The following is a 12,919-nucleotide window of genomic DNA, read 5'->3' on the forward strand; positions in this document are numbered from 1 at the left end:
AAAGAGAGCGTCCTGCTCACCTTGTGGTCAATATTCATGTTAACAGTGTATAGATAGGTGGGTTGGGGTTTTTCTGATCAACAGGGAATAGAGTTTGAACATTAATTTCAAACACTGCACTAGTAACAAAGTAAAATTAAAAGTGACAAAAGGCACAGGTAACTCTGCCAAGGCCATAAAATAGCTACAGGACATACTCAAACCTTCAGATGTGATTCTGCAAGTATTTATGAATTACATTTACACAGGAGACTATCCCACTGGGTTTGTTTCTTCTTTCCAGCTCAGCTTCTCAATGGATAAATCCAAGTCCAATGTGGGTACTGACAGTGCTTTAAACTAAGCACACACAGAAATGTTAGTGTTGATTTCCAAATGGGAACCCTGCCTCAGCAAACCACATAAGCCTATGCTTGAAGTTACAAAGAGGTACTTAGGGCTCAGCCATACAGCTTAGTTCCTGCAGCTTAAGGAGTCACAGGATTTCAACTAAACTGAAATGACAAGGTGTGCTCTTTTAACCCATCCCAAACATGGGGGAAAGTTCTTTTTCTACAGTGCGAAGGATTTTGTTCTGTATTTAGGGCAAGTAAAGCTCACATCTGGTGTCAGTCACCATGGCTTAGCTGAGACATCCAAGTGTCCATCCAGCCCCAGGAGCTCAGCAGCACTTCTGATACCTCAGTGCTGGGATGGGATTACCCGCATTTTCCACAATAAACATGTCTTCAATTTGTAGGTTTAAAGTGGCTAAAATGCATCCTAACATTTGGGGTTTGTTAATGGCAGACTAAAATTTTGTGGAATAATTTCCTAAATATGGAGGAATTAATTCTTTTTCACACAGAGAACAACTGACACCAGGGACTGGAAAGCAAGCTAAGCAATTTTGAAGCAATTTTCCAACACACAATTCAATGGTTTTTTTTTTCTCTGTGATATGGACAGGTTAAGGGGCTTGCTTAGGCCAGATTTTAAAATTTTGTTTTTCTATGGCTGAAATCTCTTAGATTAGAGGAAAATAGCTTCAGTATGACCTTTCAAGTAAAAGCTAATGGCACCTTGTCTTCTTGCTGTGACATCAAATATAAACAAGGACAGAATACAGAGCATGGCCTGGGATTGCACAGGGAGGTGAGAACTGGAATATAAACACCCAATCAGCTCTGGCAAACACCCCGTAACCATTACTATCCCCTCACCTGAGTGCTTAGTGTCTTGTTCCCTCTGCTTTGTACACTTTCAAGATTCATCTGGAGAGGCTGCTGGACCATCTTGTCTAGTCCATGCTTTTTCCAAGAGAGGATGGGCCAAATGATCCTTGGGGTGCCTTCCAGGCTGGTACTACATGACACCATGATCCACTTTTTCTCCAACTGAGGCAAATGTGAAAGTTGGTCTTTGCTTTAAATCACTTCTCTTTTTAAAGTCTGGCTTATTAGAGCTCCCAGTACATCAGCTTATTTCTTCCAGATTTCCAGTCACTAACATCCTACTTCTCCCTGGCAATGCCTCCAGAGTCATTGACCTGGAAACCTCCTCCACTCTTCCTGGGCTCCTGCAGGGTCTCCACTGGATGTGAGCTGCTCAGAGAGGATGAGGTTTTAGCATAAACATGTTTTCATTTAGTCTGGTCCCCGGGGGAAGGAAGCTTGGTGTGGGACCTGCAAAGGAGATGCACTGCTGGACTTAGGACAGTATAAATTGCCCTTAATGTTTCTGCTGCTCTGTTTGCTGGCGGTGAGTGTGTTGGTGCCATGGCAAAACTAACATTGACAGCTTCAGTAGTTTCCCTAAGACAAACTAGCACTAGACTGGAGCAAGACCAGTACATGCTGGGAGGGTCACCGTTCAAACAGCCACACTGGATGGCTCCACATCAGCAAAGAGCAGGACCTGGGATAGTCCATCCATGTAATACTGGCACAGAGGTGGATGGAGAAGCACCTGAGGTTCAAGTTGACTTTGAGCAATATTGAGAATAAAAAAACCCCAGAAAAATTAAAACTAAACCAAGCTAACACCTGTTATGCTTAATTTTCAGGATGTTCTCTCCCGTCTTCAGTATAAATGCAGAGAAATTAAGAGATAACTTCATATAATAAGTTTGTTTCAGCATTAACTATGGAGAGGGAAAAGTACTGCCAGAGTCTAGAGTGAATCAATGTGATGAGCAGCAATGAGCTCCATGTATTGCAAACTATTTCAAATTAATTTGTGAGTGCTTTAGAATATTTTAACTTTGTAAGAAGCTGTATATATATGAAATTACCTAACCTTGTAAACGCAATGTGAAGCAGATCTATACATCCAGCCAGAGGTCAGATTCCTTACAAGGAGAAATAAAATCTTAGTTCTGGCACGCCAATCACTCTGACATTATAATACCTAGAAAAGGTCATCTAGATAATTTGGTACAGACAAGCAAGATAAGCATTAGTGTGAGCTTCACCTTTAGCTGTTCTTGATTTTTGAATTTCCTTAATGATATTTCCAAAGATATTTTCTTGTTTTTACATTGCATAGGCAGAAATGTTCTGCATAGACAGGATAGAAACATAGAATCATAGAATTTAGATTGGAAGACCTGAGAGTCCATCAAGTCCAACCACTGACCCTGCACTGCCATCTTCACCTCTAAGCCATGTCCCCAGCTGCCACATCTAGGTGGTTTTTGAACACTTACAAAAATGAGGACTCAGCCACTTCCTTGGATAGCCTGTGTTAGGTCTTGACCAGTTCTGGTGTAGAAATTTTCCCTAATATTCAATTTAAACCTCTACTGGCACAACTAGAGGTAGTTTCCTTTTGTCCTATTGCTCGTTACTTGGGAGAAGAGATCCCCCTCCCCGTGGCCACAATCTCTTTTCAGGTAGTTTTGGAGAGTGATAAGGTCCCCCTGAGTGTCCTTTTCTCCAGGCTAAACACCCCCAGAGCTGCCTACACACATAGCCCAAGGTGTGCATGGGATGGGCCTCCTCTTTTTGGGGAAATGTATAACAGTACCACACACACCTCTTAAATGGCAGTTCAAAAGACTGGAAGCCCTCAGAACTGAAGTCCTGCTGACGTCACTAAACTCAGGATTTCACACCAGAAAAGGCTGTTAGAGATGAAGAATTAAGATCAGTCTCAGAACTAAAGCTGCATGTTCCAACCGGAACAGCTTGAGCCCCTTCCCTGGCAGCTCAGGCATCCTGACCTGGCTGGCAGCACCAGGCAAGCAGCACTGTGCAAGCAGAGGCAGGATAAGCCTTTGGGCTTTGTGACTAATAAGCAGGGGTTCTGTGGGAAGGGAAGAAAAGGAGGAGAAATTAAGAATTGAATTAGGTTTCTGCAGGACATATAAAACTGCTGCCTCTTTCACTTTCTTTTAAAAAGACAGGACAGAAGAAACAGAATAATATACATTGATTTTGGAAATTCTGAGAGTTTTAAGAGCCATTGTTAGGAAAAAGTTATTTTTCAGGAGAAGTTACATGAGTAATGAAGGAGAAGGCAACTCCTTTTGCTGGCTATATATTTTCCCATCAGTTCCAAAACAAATCTCCGTCTAATTTTCTCAGGCTAGAATTATGGATGTGAATTAAAACTCCCCCAAGATCAAGGAGGCCATCAACATAATTCAAATATCTTTTCCAAGGTCACCCAATCTCAGCTGCACTGCCAATCCATAACAATATATTCTGCCACTGGTTTTGAACAGCAAAAACACACACAGAAAGATGGTCATGCAATATTTTAAGGGATCTGAATACAAGCCATAACACATTTGTAATAATTTTAAATGAAAACATGTCCAAAGAGAGAAGATGCAAAGTGTGGCTTGCAGGTAGGCTTTCTCCTCTGCTCTGCCTGACTCCAACAGGAGCAGTCCAGGTGGTCAGAGCTATAATTATCCTCACATGAAAATTGTAATTTGGAGTTGAAAGGCACCTCTGAAATTTGGCAACGCTCCAGAAGCTTAGACTTTCTTAATGTTGCTTAACATTTCATAACCCCCACCCTCCTAACACCTGTATAAGGTGCTTAAAATGCCATTACCACCTGTAATTAAAGGCAGAATCCAATTACAGCAGATAGGAAATCAGGTTGGTGCTTACCATTTGTATATATTGACCATGTTGCTTATAAAAAAAATCAGGACTAGTAAAGCACACATAGAGCAATATAATATGCAGATTGTATGAAGCTCTAAAGAGCAATTACAAGATAAAAGGTAATGAGGAATAATAGGGACAAATTAGTTTCAGTAAAGTAATGACACTTGAAGTTTAAATTTCTATGTGGGAAGTTCTGGGGATAAAAATAGCCAGCTCAGAAATCAAAGTGAACAAAAATGATGGTAAGAAGGTGAGAAGTTAAGGCTTACATACCTCACTTATAGATATCCCATTTTGGTATCAATACATTTCAGCAGTGTTATTAAGAAGTGCTGTGAACCCGACTGCATTTTCAAAGCTGTGAACCACGACCACACAGGTCCCTCAGACCCATCTGCCACAGCAGTTACATCATTACACCCTGGGATTTATAAAGCTATTATATAGATCTGTCTGAATTCATCAGATTTCTTTGGCCTGAGTCTAGTTCATGTGTTTGAGTTAAATAATATAAATTAAAGCACTAAATATTTCAAATAATTAAAATCGGCAAAACATGAGGTCAGCTATTACAGTTCCTCAGGTGGGGTCTTCCAACAGGAAATGTCTCTCCCTCTTGGAATTGTCTCTCTCCCATGGAAGAATAAGCTCAGAACTTTGATGAGAGCAGGAATGCAAGATGAAGATGAAGGAAATATTACAGAAATCTCACCATTTGTTTTGTGCTTTATTTTAAAGCTTAATTCCCATTCTCAAGTTAAAAACATGAGGAAGACACTTAAAGAAAAGACTTAAATTGCTTTGAGATCCTCAGGTGAGAGAGGACAGAGTGTTTCAGTCAGTTCCCTACATCAAACTCCAATCTGCTTTAGATACTTTCTATAGGAACATACTGACCAAAATAAATACTTTTCTCCCACTTCTATCAATTTGGTGATCTTTAAATTCCAGATCATAATGGTTATTAAAGGACTGTTAGTCTGTCAAGTAAATGAATGCTTTCTGGAATTTGCAATATGTGCTTAGGTGCATCACAATGGTGCAGACAGAGCCATCAGGGTGTATTGGGTCAACAGGGTCAACAAATAAATTAGACTATACAAAGAAAAAAAAAAGGGCAGTTAATTTCTTAAATCACCAGGACATTTACAATGAAACACACTTCTCACTGTGTGTAATCCTGGTGGCCTCTGTCTCTGGGACCAGCCTGTTGTGCTGATGTGACCAGATCTTCAAGGGAGAATTGCATTTTATAGCACCATAAGGACCTCAGAAATAGAGTTCCCTGAAAATGTGGAATTTCTGCCTGACCCTCTCCACAGGAATTGATCCTTTTTTCAAATTGTTCAGATTAGTAAACAAAGAAAAAACAACCAACCTTTCCGTAATATGGCACGACACGTTATGTGGCAGCGAGGATGCAATACACTTTAGAAATTCTATTGATTTTTCAAAATTGGATTTCAAAGGAAGAGTCAAACATGCTTGTGAGAACAGCAAACACCATGCTTTCTGCTCTTGAACTTTTCTGTTCAAGCAGAGGGCTATTGCTATTAAAAAAAAAAAAGGCATTAAGGCATTATTCTTCAGGAAGCTTTTTTCTTTTAAAAGAATGAGACATTAGGCTGAATTATCTTTCTCATTGTAATAATTCCACTGAGTTTGGTGGACATAGTATTAACAAAGTCCCAGTTACTATTACTCTGATAAAGTTACACTATGAAGAAAAAACCAGGTCTCTTTTTACAAATGTTCATTTATATTATTTTTTTCATATTAATTATTGCCTTTCCCCTTCCACAATGCTGAGTTTTCCTATCTATCCAACTAAGGGAGTTTTGAAAGTTTCCAATTCCTGTGCCCCCCACATTCCCTGGAATGTGTATGTGAGGCAGCGTTCTTGTATTAAAGTTTACAAGCCAGTGCACCTGTTTCTATCAAATACATTTTTCTGCAGGAATAAATTCTGTAAAGCAGGAAACACTTCAAACAGTTCTCTATGTACTCTTACAACATAAACCAACTTTAATACGCAGCTCCCATCCCATTGGGATTGCGTTCTTTACACAGAGCTTAAAGATATTAAGGATATGTTCTTATTTCCTTTAAGCTGGCGTTGAAGTTTCACTAAGATATCAATACTTTCTAAAAGAGGTTCTATATAACCTGAAAATTAAAACTTTTCTTATGAGACCTGTTATCTCTGCTTAATATCAAATTTTTTCCTCATCTTACCAAATATATTGGAAAATAGATAAAGAATAAATATGAAGATACATGTCATGCAATTCAACATTTTATTGGGTTCAGTTATTCAGCTTTTTCCTAGTTAAACCAATTTATGGTTTAATACTGAAAGCAAGCTGGGGAAAAAATCTTTGAAATGTTTATTTACAAAACACCCCTTTTTTCTCCCGGGCTTCTACAAGTGAGTGGTCCTCATCACAAGCGTGGCAGTGGCACAGGTTGCTCAGAGAAGCTCTGGATGTCCCACCCCTGGAAATGTTCAGGGCCAGGTTGGATGGGGCTTGGAGCATCCTATATGAAAAATTTATTCTACAGTGTGTCCAGGTCTAGGCTGTAAAAATTTACACAATTACATTCTTTTAAGGCTAAAAACAGAGCTGGTATTAGCAGACATAATTACAAGAGTAAATATCATATTTGCATGATATTTACATGAGTAAATATCAAGCTTCAAGATTACTTGTTAGGACATAAATTTTTAAACATAGGACTTATCTACTTATGAAAACAAAACTCTCATGCTTTTAGAAGGAGTGTACACCTCCAGCCACAAGAATTTTATGAAGAATTTAAAAATTTGCAAAGGAAAGACAGTTTAGAATAAAAGTAGAAAAAAGCCCAAACCCTTAACCTACCATTGATGCATGCTGACTAACACCCACATATTCTGCTTTGATGGAGACACATTTTTCTCAGTCTCATAGATATATTTGTAAGCAATTCCCAGGGACTGACAAACTTCATGTTAGTTTTGAAGCTTTTCTTCTTCTCATAGTGATTTTACTTTACTTTCTGAGGGTGCAGATGCAATAAACAAGCCTCTGAAAAGGCAAACATCAATACCAGGCTTAATCTACTGTTTTAACTCCCAGTTCTTTCCATTGGAAGCACAGACCTGGCTGAGCAGGAAGAGGGCTATTAGCTTTATAGTTACAAAGTCAATAGAAACCGAATTTTAAAAGGATATCAAATCCTCATGATAAGGGACATGGAAGGTTGCATGCTCAGTGATCCATACCATTCCCTGCAAACCAGATCAGGGAGATTAGTCTTTTCTGGCCATTAGTGTATTTGTTTCAATGCAAAGCAGTGAAAGCAGTTCAGTGAAACATATAGCTAAACAAAACCATTTTCTGAATTATATAGAATTAAATTGCTAGAAAAGTTTACAAAATTATAGGTCTGATTTAAACTGACCAAAGCCAGACACTCCAGAAACATGCCTATAACTTCTTTACATCAGGCTGTTTGCAGGCACCACAGGAAATTTCAGCCTTAAATCTTGTTAAATCCAAAAGAAAACAAAAAGCCCTGAACAAACAACCTCCTTCCCCAAATGCTCTCACACACACACACAAGATAAAAAACAAATTCATGACAGTTTATGAGCTGTAGAATTAAAACCTGCAAACAATTCAAAGATCTGATTTAAACTGACCAAAGAGAAAAATTCAGAGCAAATCCATAATGCCTTTATATCATGCTTAATGTTGTATAAAGAGCCCACAGTCTACCAGTTCAAGAGATCGTGAACAAAACCCCAAGTGTAATAACCAGATTTTATTCTAATACAGCAACAGTAAAGATGGGAAAATTACTAAAACCAATGAATTGGACACTACTGTGAATATAAGGACCAAGGTTACACCTATGATGACTCAAATTCCTTCAAGTGGCATCACTGCAGTCGTTCATAGGAAGCCTCAAGGTGCTGCCCAGGGTTCTGTCCTGAAGTGGGACCAAAACTAAGACCTACTTTGGTTTGCCAGTAAGCACCATGAATGCACAACCAGAACTGGACATTATGTCACCTCTCAAGGCTTTCTAGGAAAGAGGCAACATTCTGTAGTCAACAGCACACTCCTCTTCCTTTCTATTGCTGAAGTAAATTGCTAGCAAGCGTTTTAAAAATAGAAGGATTAAGTAAACCTAAAATGTCATAGTGAGATTTCTAAGGCAAAAAATAATCTACCATATTGTTGCAGCACATGGATGCTTTCAGTGTGAAATTGAGCCAGGCCATTTCTCACATGCAGGGAGTTCTTGCAAAATGCTTTATCCCTCACTCTCCCATGGCTCACTTATGCAGTCTATGCTGGATACCAGAGACCTTCAAAGCAGAAAACCAGATTGACTCCATGATAGCAAAGATCGTAGATCTGGAGTTTGGTGCTATGGAAATACGGTGTCATTTAGGTTGGAAGAGATCACTAAGGTCACCGAGCACAACTGTTAACCCAACACTGCCATCTTCACCACTACACCATGTCACCAAGTGCCACATTTAGATGTCTTTTAAATACCTCCAGGTATTTAAAATCCTCCTTCTTTTCTCTGCATGGCCTATAAGCCAAAAATGTACTTTGACTTTTACTAGTAGATTAAAAACTGAAGCTCAGGGTGGCACCTGAGGCTCGGATGGGTGACAGGGTGCAGTCATGTTATGGTGGAGGAATTAAGGAGCTGTGTGTTCACATCTTCTGGCTCAGGCATGAGCATCTCACTGCATTTCTAATGCCTGGTCTGCACACACAGCAAGTAAACAAAATGTATCTGTCACCTGGTAGAGCATTGCAGTAGGACACTTATGACAGCAGGAAATATTGTGGAATTAAGTAAAAAAATCTTGAGTTTTAATGAAACTGTCTCAGGATAAAAAGGAAAGAGGACTCTGAAGGTGGAAATCTCACAGGACTCCAGACCTCACATGATGATCCAGAAATAAAGGATTGCCCTGTTTGGTTTGCAATGCTTGTGTTGTGCCTCCCTGGAGATACAGGGACCCCTCCCCTCCTTCTGCTTTACCCACAGGAGAATTTTCAGGAATGAACAGTAACTTCACAGCAGCTGATAGTGCAGTTTCATTCTCTAAGCATTTACATGAATCAAATCTTACAAGGAGCACAAGCTATACAATAGACTGAACACCATGCCCCATCCCCCATAAACACATGGCTGATTTTACAGGTATTTATTGCAGTGTATTATGTAAATAATATGCACAAATGTAGAAGTAAAATGGAGACAGTTGACACAAACTCAAGAACCTTGCAAAACTACAGTTATTGAAGTCTTACTGATGGACAGATATGGTGCATGTTGATTTACACTTTTGATTAGAAAAGCATCCCAGGACAAATATTCTTCTGCAGTATTTGAAAGCTACACATGTGGCTCTGGGCTGGAGCAGCAGACCTCAAAATGAAACCGGCAAGAATTTGTTTGAATTAAGAGAAGGAATTGAACTGCCCAATATTTCTTGAAGGGGATGGTAAATAAGCAATCCAAGTCATAAAAAGCAAATCAAGAACCAGATCATAAGTGCTGGGTTTGGTCAAAGCTTTGCTGAAGTGTGAAAGCAAATTGCCCATAATGCCCAGTTGCCTTAATCCTTGAAATCTTGTAGCTAATTGAACAAGCTGCCAAGCCAGAGTGTGCTGGTGTGGGTGTGGACATCTGGGTACTGTATCTATGAGGGTTTGGATCAGAGCAAACTGATGCTTAGCTATCTCACAGCTTGGACAGATCAAGTCGGATTCTGCCTCCACTCAAACGTTTGCACACAAATCCACAATATTTCCTGCTGTCATAAGTGTCCTACTGCAATGCTCTACCAGGTGACAGATGCATTTTGGTTACTTGCTGTGTGTGCAGACCAGGCATTAGAAATGCAGTGAGATGCCCATGCCTGAGCCAGAAAATGTGAACACACAGCTCCTTAATTCCTCCACCATAACATGACTGCACCCTGTCACCCATCCGAGTCTCAGGTGCCACCCTGAGCTTCAGTTTTTAATCTACTAGTAAAAGTCAAAGTACATTTTTGGCTTATAGGCCATGCAGAGAAAAGAAGGAGGATGTTCAGTCCTGGATTTTGTTGTATTTTGACATTCACACTCCCTAAACATAAATTATTAATGTTCAAATAAATCATACTTTTTACTGTTCCCTGAACTGCCTGATTTCCTGCAGATTTCTCTCTTTCCTCTGCCTTGCTCATCTGCAGACATCAGATATCTATTCCAGGCCTCCATAACCTCTGCTTCCTCTGGATATCTGCACTTTTGCCCTTGCTCTCACCTTTGTGATATTTTTTCAGCTTTTTACTGCTCCTGTCTTTCTCCCCTCGTCTTCTGCTGAACTCCTTGCATCAATTTTGCTCAGAATTTTCAGGCTCTCCAAAATTTCCTCCTGATGTTTTCACCTCTCTGGCCTGCGAGCATGTGCCATGCACAGGGTTGTTAACTATCCACCAACACAGGGAGTGATGAGCAGCTGAACCTTGAGTCCATTACCCCAACAAGAGCAGGATCTGAATATTTGAGAGCCTGGCTAACCACTGTCACAAGACTTTTACAAAGCCAACCTCCTGGAGAGTTCACCTTCCAAGCTGGTTGAAAGTGGGTAATATGCAACAACACTGGAAGCAGAGGGGAAGACAGACAGAAATCCACACTAAAAGCAAATGCCTAATATTCCTACACCAACTACATATGATATCTCATTTTAAAAACCAGATGAAAATACCAAGTTCTCTCAAGTACTGCCTCTACTGAGGGCTCAGGTCTGAACTCTAGTATCCATTTCTTTTAAAAAGAAGGCATTATAATTACTTATTTTTTCCATCAAATTTGATGGAACAAGTAAGGCACTGATGATTTCAGTTGGTGCCAAGTAGAGTTTATATTAAGTGAAGGACTTTTTAGCTTCTCATGCCTTGACAATCAGTACAGTCAAGGCATGGTGCACACAGAGCTGGAAGGGAACACGGACAGGGCCGCCAAACCTCATTAGCCAAAGGGACATCCTATACCATGTGGCATCACTCTCAGAATGTAAACTGGGGGTAAAGCTGGTCAGGGGCTGCTGCTCAGGTGCTCACTGAGCATCTGCTGGCAAGTGGTGAGCAATTGTGTTGTGCATCAGTTTTATATTGTAACTATTTTATCATAATTGTTATTATTTTCTTTCTTTTCTATTCCATTAAACTCTATTTGTCTCAACTCATGCATTTTCTCACACTCACCCTTTCCCTCCCTGATCATGCTGGAGGTGCAATGAGTGAGTGGCTGTGTGATGCTCAGTTTTTGGCTGGGGTTAAGCCCTGACAAGTGTGCATAGAGTGGCTTGAAAGAAATAAATACAGAATGCTGTGCTGATTGTGTAAGTCATTATAAAAAAGGTTACGCACCAAGGCTGGGTAACCTTGCCCTGACCCTGACCCAGCAGTGTGTTCACAAAGATGGGAGGAAACCCCTGGGAAAGTGCATGGGGCTCATCAACAAGCTGCTGACCTGAGAGTGCTGTCATGGAACAGGAATTGCTGCAGGAGCACCTTTCTGTGCCTTACTCCATCCCAGGTTCAGAGATTCTGCTTCACCCACAGAAGGCTGAAAATCTGCAGTGATAATGAAAACATTAATGCAATCTGAGCTACCTCAGTACTAGTGTGGCTAACTATTAAAATCTCATGAAAAACATAATGAAGCATTTTTTTTCTATTTTTCTTTCTTTTTTTTTTTTGCACTAACCACAGAAGAAAGCAATTTATCAAAACCAGTCACCACATCTGACTAATAGTTTTGTACATTACAGGAATCCACAACTAACTGATGAAAGCTGATAAGCTGTAAATTACTTCTCTTCTTGTAAATATTGCAAAGTGTCCAGCAGTGTTGATAATACTCCTGTACTAAAATCAATTAAAAAAAAAAAGAAAGAGGGGCTAAAAGCATTTCAGAAGTACAGGAAAAAAATATTTTCATTATTTTTCATGTGTATGTTGCTTTCCTTCCTTTCTCTGGAAATATGCAGGCTGCAGTCTGGTGTGATCTCAGTGTCTAAACCACATTCTTCCTAGTTATAAGCCTAAATGTCAGAGCCCTAAAGGAACAGCGAGGTATTGGGGACAGTTATTAACTCAGCTTAGGGCATTTTGCCCCTCAAATCAGAGCTGAACTAAAATATCAGGCGACACAGAGCTTCTGTTTTAGCTAAGCTGCAACTCAGAGAAAACTGATGGGCAATATTGCTTTGCCAGAGCAGTGGTGATGGGGCAGGGAAGAGGAAGTTAAACAGGGATAAAACAGGGATAAAAACTTGGACTACATCCTGCTGGTGTGCCATATCCCTCTGAGGGCTGCTGGACATGGCCCTGCTGTTCAGTGGTATTCAGAAAACAAGACACTAATTTTCTGCTTTGTGTTATTTGTCATCATAGTGGCTTCTCCTGACCATTAAAACTACAAATTTTATCCATAAAAATAAGAAACCGTGGTCCTGACCAACTGCTGTTATTTTCTCAGGGTATTGGAGACCTTCTGAGTGTTGTGCTACCCAAGAGCTGATGAAAATATCTACTAAATGATAATTTTTTCAAAATTAAAAATGTGAATCCTGCCATGCATTTTTCCTCTGTAAAAATAGCCCCAACATGAAAGCAATGAGCAATTTTAAATGGTGAATACCGAAAGTACAACAGAATGCAAGTGAAAATTTACCTGAGAATAATAAAACATTTTAAAAACAATAAAAGGTGAAAGTCAGCCTTGTAAGGGGCCCAGCACAAG

General features: G+C 39.8%; 1 protein-coding gene across 1 annotated transcript in view; it reads left to right on the forward strand.

Moving 5' to 3' along the window:
* Window positions 1-12,919, forward strand: part of LOC139675109 (von Willebrand factor D and EGF domain-containing protein-like) — a 176,902-nt gene that overhangs the window by 82,630 nt on the left and 81,353 nt on the right. The window lies entirely within an intron of this gene.

This window comes from Pithys albifrons, chromosome 8, assembly GCF_047495875.1.
Source record: "Pithys albifrons albifrons isolate INPA30051 chromosome 8, PitAlb_v1, whole genome shotgun sequence".
NCBI classification, from domain to species: Eukaryota; Metazoa; Chordata; class Aves; order Passeriformes; family Thamnophilidae; genus Pithys; species Pithys albifrons.